The 12,661-nt window shown below is 35.3% G+C and overlaps 1 protein-coding gene across 4 annotated transcripts in view; it reads left to right on the plus strand.

Moving 5' to 3' along the window:
- Mms22l (MMS22 like, DNA repair protein) overlaps positions 1 to 12,661 on the plus strand; it is a 111,633-nt gene that overhangs the window by 66,700 nt on the left and 32,272 nt on the right. The gene's annotated exons all lie outside the window — the stretch shown is intronic.

Genomic DNA, 12,661 nt, shown 5'->3' on the forward strand with positions numbered 1-12,661 from the left:
GATGTGCAGATAAATGTTATCAATGGTGCTATGCAGATGAAACCTGTCATGTACAAATAGCATGTATCAAGCTCCAAGTATGCAGAACCAGATAAATCAGTTCATTTGCTGAAGCTTTGCAAAAAAGAAATTAGTGATATAATAAAAGCTTTTGGGGCTCTTAGCCTAATAACAGCTTTATAATAAACCCCCACAGATCATTGACTCAATGGATAATCTTTTAGGAAAACTTTTTCCCCTCTCTGTCTTTTCTCCCTTGTAAAGAACTGCAACAAAAACAGTAAGCAGTGTCTTTGTAGGAAAAATATATGTTTAATTATCTGGAGTAACTATAATTTAAAACTAAGAAGTTTATTTACTATTAAACACAGATTTGTTCTAAACAAGTTTATACTTATTTCTTTTTGATGATTGATATACATCAATTAGTCACAGCTTTTACTCTGTAGATTTCAGATTAAGCATTCCTTCTTAATTAATGTGTTTGGTACATAGAGGTTGTAGTTGGATTGTTGGCGACAGTGGAGGTTCAGAGTGGGGAGACACAAATGAGGGAGAAGAAAATTCAGGGTGAGAAATCAAGAGGGAACATTTGCCTTGTACTTAAAAGAAGGTGTTTATAAAGAGCAATGGAGGGTAGAAGAAAAGGGATGAGATCTATATACATTTATGTATACATAAAACTTAACACTTAATTCCAAGTAGTTTATAGGCTTATAAATCTTATTTATGTACCCAAGATTCAGCATTATATTATGTGGTGACTAAGCTATTATGTCTACTGGAGTTTGTTTGAACTTTTTATGAAAAAAAAAAAAAAAAGCCTTTCTAAAACATTCCTAGGTTTTGTTTTGTTTTACTTTTTTGCTTCACTAAATTTTGGAATTAAAAAAAAATTGTCACTGTTGGAGCCGAGAATCAGAATCGTGTTTTTAAATTCTGTAGCACAATTGGCAATGGTCAGTGTATCTGGTTGTGTAATTTACTACATTTCTTGCACATGAGAGAAATATAGAGGATGTAGAATGCTTAAGAGGTTTCAAAAATTATTTATCAAAGAACACTACCTTTCCCAATGCATTAGCTATTGTAATTATACATTGGTACAATCTGTTGACATTGAATTGAATTTGATTTAAATGGAGGGGGATTAAGAAACTGGACATTTTTGATATTTATTGGTACACCTAGTCCATTAATGTAAATTATAGAACAAATTTCACTGTGACAGGAACATTTGGGTGGATGAAGTTAAGAATCAGTCAACATTACCATTAGACCTTTCTTTTTAGGAATTTATTACCATCAATTAGAAAAAAATGCTTACAAATAGAATTTAGCCTTAACCTATTGATATGGAATATTTGACCTCAAAAATATTTGGGTCTTTAGCTTTAACAAAAAGACCCCTGAATTCTTTTGAAACAAAGATTCCCCCATTAGCTAAACACAAGTCATAAGATGACTTAGAAAGATTGCATCTGTTGTTAAATGGCAGCACTGCTGTGGACTGCTGTTTTTAGAAAAGACTGCCAGGAGGAGAGGGCTAAGTTAGTTTTTGGAGTGTTTTAATTAGCTGTAGAAGATGGGCTCCATACATTCATAAACATAATACCTTATATCTAAGGAAAATTAAAATGAAACTCTTTTTAAAAAAAGATCTGCTGATTAATGAAATGTAAAAGCAATAAGAACTGAATAAAATTTATTGAGAATAAATGTTTATATAATATCTCAGCATAAATTTGAGATAGTTATTTTGTGCTGAGCGGGTGGAAAAATAGCTTTTCTTCAAACGACCCTTGCCTTTGTCATTCATTTGTCTTTAATCTAGATTTCTGAAATCATGTGGATGGCTTCTAGGACACTTCAACCAGCTATTTTGTCTGAATCTGCCTTTGCTTCATTGCAGATACTACCTCCTTGGTTATATTTCTAAGAAAATTCTTTGTTTCCTCCTGCCCTGTACCAAGTATGAATTCTTTGAGGTCAGGTCTGCATCTGTTTTGACTTCGAATCTCTAATTCCTACTTAGTATGTAGGAATGTAGTGGGTGCCATTTCTTTAAGGCATAATAAACCTTGTCAAACTAATTCTTATTACATTCACAGACATGTATAGATCACAGATTTGGAAAGCCAGGAACATCTCATCTCTTCTACGATGTCTGGAGCCTCAACTCTGATGATTCTGTGTATAAGATAGCTCACAAGAGTGGGCCTGGAAGTGCTGATGCTGGAGAATCCAGTTCCTAGATGGCATTTTTATTAACATGTCTAGTCTCTGAGCTAGAATGACCAAAGAATAGGCTTAATTCTGTTGACCTGAATGCTACCTGTGGCATCTCCCACAGGTGTTCTCAAGGTAGTTGGACTTTATTCAGGGTATTTCAGCACTCTTAGGAATGAGTTTTCTCAGCAAATAATGGAGAAACTTCATGGCCTTCTGTTTTTGTTGTTGTTGTTTTGTCACCAAGACTTAAGAGTTACACAATGTCACATCTGTTGTACTCCATGAGTCAAAGCACAGTTTTCTGTAAATGGTAGAATAATCAAAGCAAGACAGAGACAGAAAGGAACAAGAAGATGAAGGAAAGTAAAGACTGAAGAGCATTTAATATCACCAGTAATTACCAACTCCACTGCTGCTAAGTTAGATTGGTGGTCTCTATCCCCAAATGAGGGCTTATTCCATACTCTATTTTCCTATAGTGAGAATAAGTATATTCTTATTTTCTTTTTTAGCCATCAGTTTCTAAGGATTTTTTTTTTTTTTACTCTTTCCTTTTTTTTTTTTTTAAAGAGAGAGAGAGAGAGAGAATTTCAATATTTATTCTTCAGCCCTCGGCAGACACAACATCTCTGTTTGTATGTGGCATTGAGGATCGAACCCGGGCCGCACGCATGCCAGGCGAGCGCGCTACCGCTTGAGCCACATCCCCAGCCCTCCTTTTTTCTTGAGAATTCCACACATAACATTTTGGGTAAGATCCAGTACATTTGTGCATGCTCACTTTTACCCTACCAACTTTGATGAGGAAGACAACCACATTTGAAATTCTAAAAGATCATTATGACAAGTTTAGGTATTTTATCAAACATGTATGCATTTTGTTGTCAGAGTCTACAAAAATCATCTCACCTCTGACTGCCCCTAACCCCAAGGACAAATATCTTAACTCAAAAGATCCTGGATCTTAACTCATAATCTTTCTCATATGATGCTCTGGTAGGAGGACTTTGACTAGTTTCACACTGCATTCACTGTCCCTCCTCTTACTTTTATTCATTATCTGTGCCCACATACTTTCTATTCAGTTTGAAGCCTGACTTCCTGGAAGTTGGAACCACACTGAATATAAGCAGAGCAAGGTTACCTTGGCCTTACCCCTTTGGAAATGAGTTGTCATCATCAGATGATGGTTGTTCTCCTGTTCTTCTAGAAATCCCTGAGTCATCACATTCATGTGTTAATAGTTTCTTATGGAATTCCAAAGAACTTTAACCAACCCTTAATTTTGGCCTTTACCCTCAATCATTTCCTTGATGGCATCTTGAAGAGCTGTGAACTTACACCTTAACATCTAGCATGATACTTTCCCTTTGATTCTTGTGTTATATTCAGACTTATTACTTGTTGACATAGGTTAAACTGCCCTCTCAGAGGTAGAATAATTGTCAGAAACAGACTACAACAAAATAAACATATTCAATTTAGCGTGTATAATAGAGCACCCATTTGCCAAGGGTGTTTGCAATATGTTGTGCTAATAATACTGATGCTTATGGGTCGGGCTTGCTCATGTTGATCATCCATGCTCACTTTTATGGGATGAGAGCACAAAATAGCATTCAAACGTGAGAGAAAGAGAATTTTGTGATAGGTAGTTTTATATATGTACATATGTATAAAGTCACACAATGCATATTCATCAGGTGGGGCTTTTTAATGAAAATATTTCCATGATCTGGAACCCAGCTACCTCTTTGAATTTACCTGCTGTTCCTTCTGAAACCAGTTGTTCTTCAGCCACATTGCCTTCTTGTTTTTCCCTTAGCCTGTAGACTCTGTCAATCTTAGCTTCTTGGCATTTGCTTTTCTTCCCTCTGCAATGGGCTTCCTCAATATATGCATGGGATTCCCTCCCTTATTTATTTAGGTCTTTGCTCAGTGTCACTTCTCAAAAGGTATTTCCTGATCATCCTAATTGATATATTAGCTCCTGTCACTCATCTGTCTGTCCTCAGAATATAAACTTCAGGACAGAGACCCCCTCTATTTTGTTTACTTTTTATCTCTACTGCCTAGAACATACAATATGAGCTGAATTCGAGAGTTAGGAAAATGGATTTATATACCTCTATACTTTTACTTTTCTCTTTTTCATCTTACTAGTCTTTACCTGACCTTACCTTCTGTGACCTTCCTTCTCAGAATTGGTAATTGCACACTTATAGATACAGATTAGAAGAAAGAGTACTTTGCAGCTCTCCTCCAGTACAGAATTACATATGATCTATGTGACCCATGGGCTACAAGTTGCATGGCCATTTCCTTATCTGTTGCAAGCATTAAATTGGAAATACTTAATAAATGGAATAATTATTGTTAATCAGAGAATCCATGCTTTATTCTAAGTGTTGGGCCTATATTAACAAATTTAATTCTGCAAGTACTAATATTATTTCTAGTTTATATGTGAGGAAAGCCAGGAGGGTGGCTACTCATTGTATTCTGTGGGCTAGCAGCATCTGCTGATGGAAATGCTTACTCACAGACTCCTCCCTAGACCTACTAAGAATTAAAAAAAAAAAGTATGCTTAGGTTCTGTATTAGTCAACTTTCCATTGCTGTAACACCTGAAATGATCAGGGCATAAAGATAAAGGGATATTTTGACTCAGAGTTTTGGAAATTTTAATCCATGATCACCTGGTCCCAGTATTTGAGGGAAGGCAGCATATTACAGAAGAAGCAAATGGTGGAACAAAACTGTCCATTTTGAAAAGCAAAAAAAAGAAGAAGGCTGCACTGAAGTTCTGCTATCACTTTTAAGGGCATGCTTCTAATAACCTAAAGATCTTTCACGATTCCACCATATCCCAATAGTACCTTCCGGGAACCAAGCCTTTACTACATAGACCTTTTGGGGACATTCTGCATCCAAACTTAAAACAGCTCCTAAAGATATAAAAGTATCCTTAGTGAATCTAGGACATTAATATGTTTAGGAAGCTCTATAGATGATTTTGATGATTGTCAAGATTCGTAACTACTTCATTGCACAAGTGTACCCATAAAATGTAGTGAAATATAAATGAAAAACTCAATTGATTTGGGACTCATAATCATCTATAAATAAATATATTCAATAAAGTATATATAAAAATATATAACATATATAATGTATATAATATATCTACAAATATAATAAGTCATCTTTTAAGAAGTTCTTTTTTCCTTAATGGTGCATTGTATTTGGTGTAAGCATTGTTGCTGACTCTGCTTTTTATCTATAGTAATTCCTCTTTGACCAAATGAAAGTATAAGGGTAACTTCAAGAAACTATCACTTTTTATTGGCATATTTTCATACCAGTGATAGCCATGTCTTTTAAGACTGGGACAGAACTCTATTTTAAGCACTTCACCAGTATTACTGTTTAAGACCATAAGGCAGCATTACTATAGTGCTGTAGAGTTTGGATCTGAAATCTCCTGCAAAGGTCCATGTTTTAAAAAGTCTTGGTCTACAGTCCATGGTGTTATTGAGACATGGGGCCCAGTGAAAGGAAATTATGTTACTGAGATATGCTTTGAATGGGATATTAGGATCCTGTTCCCTTCTCTATCTGTTTGCTTCCTGGCTACCATGAGTTGACCAGGCCTCCTCCTCTGCCGTATGTTCCTGCCATGATGGACTTTGCCACCATAGGCCCAAAGCAACAGGGCCAAGCAGCCATGGACTGAAACCTTTGAAACCAAGATTCAAGCCAAATACAGTGGCTCACACCTGTAATCCAGGTGGCTTGGGAGGATGGCAAGCTCAGAGTCAGCCTCAGAAACTCAGCAAGGCCCTAAGCAACTTAGTGAGACTCTTTCTCTAAATAAAATATACAGAAGGGCTGAGGATGTGACTTAGTGGTTTAGTACCCCTGGATTCAATCCCCAGTACCAAAAAAGAAAGAGAGAGAGAGAGAAAGAAAAGAAAAGAAGGAAACCATGATCCAAAATAATCTTTCCTCCTTTATGTTTACTATGTCAGCTACTTTATCACAGTAATGGGAAGCTAACCCAAAAAGGAATGTTTAATTTGTTAGATTCATCACTGGTTTTCTGATTTGTTCTGTTTTCCTAGTCTTGCAAATTAACTCAATTGTGGGTCATAGGAAACTTTTAGGTAATCATATGTAGTTGACCTTAGAGATCCCTTATAGTTTACACTCCCCAGAATTATTATAATTTCAACTTGGCTGTTATACTATTTTATATTTACCTTTAATAGGAACTTAGTATATAAATGAATGAATAAAGACAGCAATATGACATTTGAAACATGTATTATTTATTTAGTTTATAAATATTATTGGAGACAACCATAACATAGTGATTATAAGGTGGGGCATTGGAGCTCTTCTGACTGCTAGGGTTCAACAGAATGACCCAGGAAAATTACTTATCCTCTCTGCACTTAGATTCCTTGTTCATGAAATGACATTAATAATAGTACCTACAAAAGAAATTGGTTAACAAAGTTAAAACATTTAGAATAGGGTTATTGTATGTATTCTCAATAAACAATCTTTAATTATTTGGCTAACAATGCAGTTGCCTTATTTTAAAAAAAAATCTTAGATGAAAAAAGGTCTATCCAACTAATAGTTGGTAAAATAGGGTTTATAGTCTTGGCATGTCTGTCCTCAAAGCCCTTGTCTTTCTAGGGATGCTCTACTGCCTCTAAGAACACAGCTATTGGGATTTAGAAGTAGTAGCAATGTGACCAAAGTGCCTTATTATCTTGCCTTATGGTCTACAAAGAATTTTCACTGGAGTACACTGATTTCATAATTCAGCAGCTCCATGGAGAATAGTAGGGCATTGTTCCCATATAACAGATGAAAAACAGTTTCAGAAGTTTTCCAGTGTTCCAAGCTGTTTTCCTCTGTACTAGGCAAGAGTTCATTCTGATAATTCTCCTTACATCTCTGGAGAAGCTCTTTTTTCCTTAATGGTATATTATATGTGGCTGTAAGCATCATTGCCAACATTGCTTTTTGTTCCAGTGTCGTCCCTCCATGACCAAAACAGCATACTTCTTGCCTTAATCTCATATATTAATTCATTTGTCTACCATCTCCTCACTCCCTGCTCCACATATGCACCGACACAGGTATACTGAGGTATTTAGGTGTGCTGCAAAGTATACCTGGATTGCTGATTGCCAGCTGGTTTCCTGTTTATCACTTGTTCCTGCTCACCTGGGCATGCACAAGACTGGGAGTCAGCACTGAAGCTACTGTTCTCTCATAGGAGACTTTGTAAAAGGCTCTTTGTACCTAGAGGCTTTTTTAAAATTCTTGTTTCTTTTCTGATTTTTTTTTTTTTTTTAACATAGGATTGGATTGTATGATTTTTAGGGTAACTTCCAGCTTCAAACTTTTTTTTTTTCCTGATAATGTCATTATTTTGGCTATGTTATATTCTTTCTGGGTAATAAGGAAGACCATAGCTCTATTTCATAGATGTGGGCAAGTATAGCAAAAGAATTTAAAGTATCTAAGGTTTTTCAGAGAATTTAGCTGAGCTAAAAGTAATTATAGAGTATTCTGGTTCCCATTCAGTTTTCCATTAGTTAGATCAATATGATACTTAGAATAATCCAAACCCACAGTGGTTTTGGAACAACTTCTTAACATAGAACTTCCAATTATATTTTTCACTAATATAGATTTTTTAAAGTTTCCATGTTTGAAATAGAGCTAAAAGAGGCATTCAATTATTGCTTTTAATTCCTTTCTTTCTGTTGGCTCTTATCAGTCACATTTATTGTATTATGCTTTTTCTTTGTGGTGAAAGGGCTGTCATTAGACAATTTTTCTTTTCTTTATGTTTCAAGGCATAATATATGAGAAATATTAAACATGCAACTCAGTACCCAGAAGATAACATACAGAATCATATCTGTATCAGTCACAGATAAAACCAGCATAAACTAAGATTAGAAGGAAACCCTATAAGCAGTAGTCTAGGAAGGATTCCAAAAAACCTATCTAAACTATTAGTCAAAAACTTGGAGACCAGGCTGACAGGCAGCACCAGTCAGGTACAAGTTCCATTGTCTCTGGTGTGTGTCTGGGGATGTGGAGGGGTGAGGAGGGTAAGTGAATATGTGAAATCAAGGGAAGAAACAGCAGGCTGGTAAAAACAGGAAAACATTTCAGAAAGTGGGGCTCAAGAGCAGTCAGATAAAGGAATCAGGAAAGCCCTTGAACATAATGAGGAAAGGAAAGGACTCAAGACAACAGAGCTGAAATAGAAGTAATAGGACACACGTGGATAAGTGGGTGTATAAACGTGGGGGTGTTTATACAGATGGACTCATGAACACTCCGGGGCATTATTTCATGTGGTTTTCACGGTAAGCCTGTTAAGTGGACGTAGAACAATTCTTGATTGTTTGTATTGACGTAAGAAAACAGGAATTGGGGAATCCTTTTTCTCCAATGTCACCTAGCTCTAAGTAGCATTGTTAATCTGTTACCCAATTCAGTTACTTCTTTTTATCTCAATTTCTCATTTAAAAGATTTGAATAATAATTGTTTCAACCTCACAGAGTGAGAATTAGTGCTTATAAAATACTTGGCACAGTGCTGGTCTCATGGTAAATACCAATAAATGCTGGATGTTGCTGTTATTTCTATTATGAGAGCTACAATTTGAACAACTTGAAATTCAGCATATTTCTTTCCCAGTATCCTGTATTTCATCCTTTATAATGTAAAGTGGACTTGTTACTCATGTGTATTTCTACACATGTATATTTCCAAAATGATTTTAACCCATGTAAAATCTGTCTTAAACAAAAATTGCCAAATATTGGGAGATTTCACATCTTTTCCTTTACTTTTTGACCATAAATCACATTTTGCCTTTTTTGCAGTTAACCTACTTTCATATTTGTCTACTGGTTATTGAAGAAAGTAAGATAATTACTCATAAAATAGCCGTGGCTTCTAGAACTATATGAGGGTCCTTACAGTATTTCATGCATGTTATATGTTTTCTTTCACACTGTTGCCAATAGTGAGGAAACTCTTTTCATAATTTTAGTTTTGTAAATATGCCTTCAGTAGATGTGCAATGACCACTTCTAATATACTGTTTATTTTTCAGTAATCTTAGTGTAGTTAGCTTTCTTGTTCAGAAAATTTGATTTTTTAAAAAATTGTCTGCCACTGCATGGTATATTTTTAACTGTTTGGCTATTGTGCAGAATTTTGATTCTTCTCTTAGACACCATTATGATATATTCTTGGCACTTCTTGCGTTTATCACTCTTTGATTTCCTCATGAGTAGAGAGATCATTATAAGGTCTTAAACAAGTTTGTTCTGTGTTAATATACCAGGTGATCATTCTTCTTATTCAAACTGATATAGGTTGAATACTCAGACCATCAAACAGAAAGTCTTCTTTTTTTTGGTGGGGGGAATACCAGGGATTGAACTCACGGTCACTCAAACGCTGAGCCACATTCCCCAGCCCTATTTTGTATTTTGTATAGAGACAGGGTCTCACTGAGTTGCTTAGCATCTCACCATTGCTGAGGCTGGCTTTGAACTCACTCTCCTTCTGCCTCAACCTTTCTGGGTTTAAGGGAAACATGACTTAAGAGTCATATTCAGGTTCAGATTATTGGGTCAGCTCTTCATAGCCATGTGACCTTTGAGCGTATTACTTAACTTTTTTGCTATCAGCTTCATCATATAAAGAGGATTAATGAACTATCTTATAGAGTTGTCTTGAAAGTTTTCTTTATTTCCCTGATATATAAAGATATAAAAGTTGTTCATATTAATGGGGTTTCATGTGATATTTTGATACATTTGTACGTTGTGTAATGTTTAAATCAGGTTAAACCTGTCTCCTCAAACATTTATCATTTTTTTTAACAGTAAAAACATTCAGAATACTGTTGTTGAAATAACACCCTACTGTGCAGTAGCATACCACAACTGTTACTCCAACTGACTGTAACTATCCATTCTTATGCCCTACTCTCCTCAGCATCTGGTAACTACCAGTCTACACTCAGCTTCTTTGAGATCTACTATTTAATATTCCACATATGAGAGACATCATTCGGCACTTGTCTTTCTGTGCCTGGCTTATTTCACTTCACGTAATCTAGTAGTATCCATGTTGTCCAAAATGACAAGATTTCATTTTTAATGGCTGAATAGTATTCCATGGTGCATATGTACCACAATTTCTTTATCCATTCATCAGTTGATGAACACTTATATTATTTTCATTTCTTGTCTAGTATGACTGGTGTTTCAGTGAACATGAGAGTACAGAAGTCTTTTCAATGTACCAATTTCATTTCATTTGTGGATTTAGATTGCCAAATCATATGTTAGCTCTATTTTTAATTTTTTGAGGAATCTCCATAATGTTTTCCATAATGGCTGTACTAATTTCCATTCCAGCCATCAGTGTGCAAGGGTTTCCTTTTATCCACATCCTCACCAACACTTGTTATCTTTAGTCTTTTTGATAATATACAGTATTACTAGAGTAAGGTAAATGGCTCATTGTGATTTTGATTTGCATTTGTCTGATGATTAGTGATGTTAATTAAGCACATTTTCATATACCAGTTGGTCATTTTGAGAAAAGGCTGTTAAGATCTGTGGCACAAGATGAAGGGAAGAATAGAAGTTCACTGGATTAGACAAAGGGGAATGAAGGGAAGGGAGAAGGGATGGGAATAGGAAAGACAGTAGAATGAATTAGACATAATTTTTCTGTGTTCATATATGAATACACAACCAGTGAAACTATATCATGTACAACCATGAGAATGGGAAGTTATACTCCATGTATGTATTCTATGTCAAAATACACTCTACAGTCATGTATATATAAAAAGAACAAATTTTTAAAAGTGGGAAAAAAAGATCTGTGGCCCATTTTTTTAATTACTTTTTTTTAGAGTTACTCTATATTCTGAATATCAGCCTTAGTTTACAAATATTTTCTCCTGTTCTGATAGTTTACTCTTGATTCTGATGATTATTTCCTTTACTGTGCTTTTCAGCTGAATATAATCCCATTTGTCTATTTTTTGTTTTCTATGATTTGGGTGTCTGATCCAAAAGCTCTTTGTCCATTTCAGTGTTCTGAAGTGTTTACTCTATTTCTTCTAGTAGTCTTATAGCTTCAGGTCTTACCTATAAGTCTTTAATCCATTTTGAGTTGGACATTGGTACTCATGAGAGCTAAGGATCTGATTTTTAATTAAAGGAATTTCTAACACATAGGGATTGATCAAAAATGTTACTCCTTCCTAAGGAATAGGCTTTAGTGAATAAAGTGGCTTATTTAGAAGTAGTGAACAATATATGTCCTACCCAAGTTCAATACATTACTCATTATCTTTGAAACCAATATACTTTGAAAAAGCTATAAAGGGTACTGGAAATGGTGGTATTATTTTACTTGGAATTCAGTGTGTGGAAATGTATTCATGAACTTTGCTAGGTTGATATAGGCAGTTGAGTTTGTTGCCAAATGAATTTTAGGAGTTTGTTATTCATTTTATCCAAGCTAAAGGTTCTGAAACAGTCTCTAGCCACTAGTTCAAGTTGAAAGCATCTCAGTCAAGTTGTTAAACTGAGAAGACATAACAGATATTTGGTTAGCTCTTGTGAGAGTTGCTTGCTGAATGCTCTTTCCCCAGGAATTTGTACACTTTTTTCAATACTTAAAGTAGGATTAAGCAGTACCCCATGACTGCCAGATTTCCAGTATACATGAGTACAAGATCCAAATGTTATATAATTTATGCTTTACTTCCTGTGTGGAATCATGTGATATCTTCTAAGATGTGGTCTTATAACCAGTTGGTTATTTTGTGGAATTCTGTGTATGTATTAGTTCTGTCTCATATAGTTCTTTCTAGTGTCTACTATCCCTAAACTGTTTAAAAACATCAAGAATACTATATTAGAGCTGGGCGCAGTGGCACATGCCTGTAATCCCAGCGGCTTGGGAGGCTGAGAAAGGAGGATCACAAGTTCAAAGCTTCAGCAAGGATGAGGAGCTGAGCAACTCACTTGTTGAGACCCTGTCTCTAAATAAAATACAAAATAGGGCTGCGGATGTGGCTCAGTGGTCAAGTGCCCCTGAGGTCAATCCCTGGTACCAAAAAAAAAAAAAGAATACTGAATTAGGATTAATATAATATTATTCTTTTTAGGTGCTGTTTACTTTTCTTAGTAGAATACTATTTTCTGTCAAAGGAAGTCTTCTGCTTTATTTTTATTGGTTACTTTTCCCTACTTTCTGTATAATTGAAGAAAACAAATGGGAGGATGATATCCATACAGTTATGTCCACTCTCAGTTGATCTGGCTGTGATATAAGTAGAAACAGGAA

The sequence above is a fragment of the Marmota monax genome, unplaced genomic scaffold (assembly GCF_021218885.2).
Source record: "Marmota monax isolate L192 unplaced genomic scaffold, Marmota_monax_Labrador192_F-V1.1 WCK01_AAM20220418_F8-fsc00013, whole genome shotgun sequence".
Taxonomy (NCBI): Eukaryota; Metazoa; Chordata; class Mammalia; order Rodentia; family Sciuridae; genus Marmota; species Marmota monax.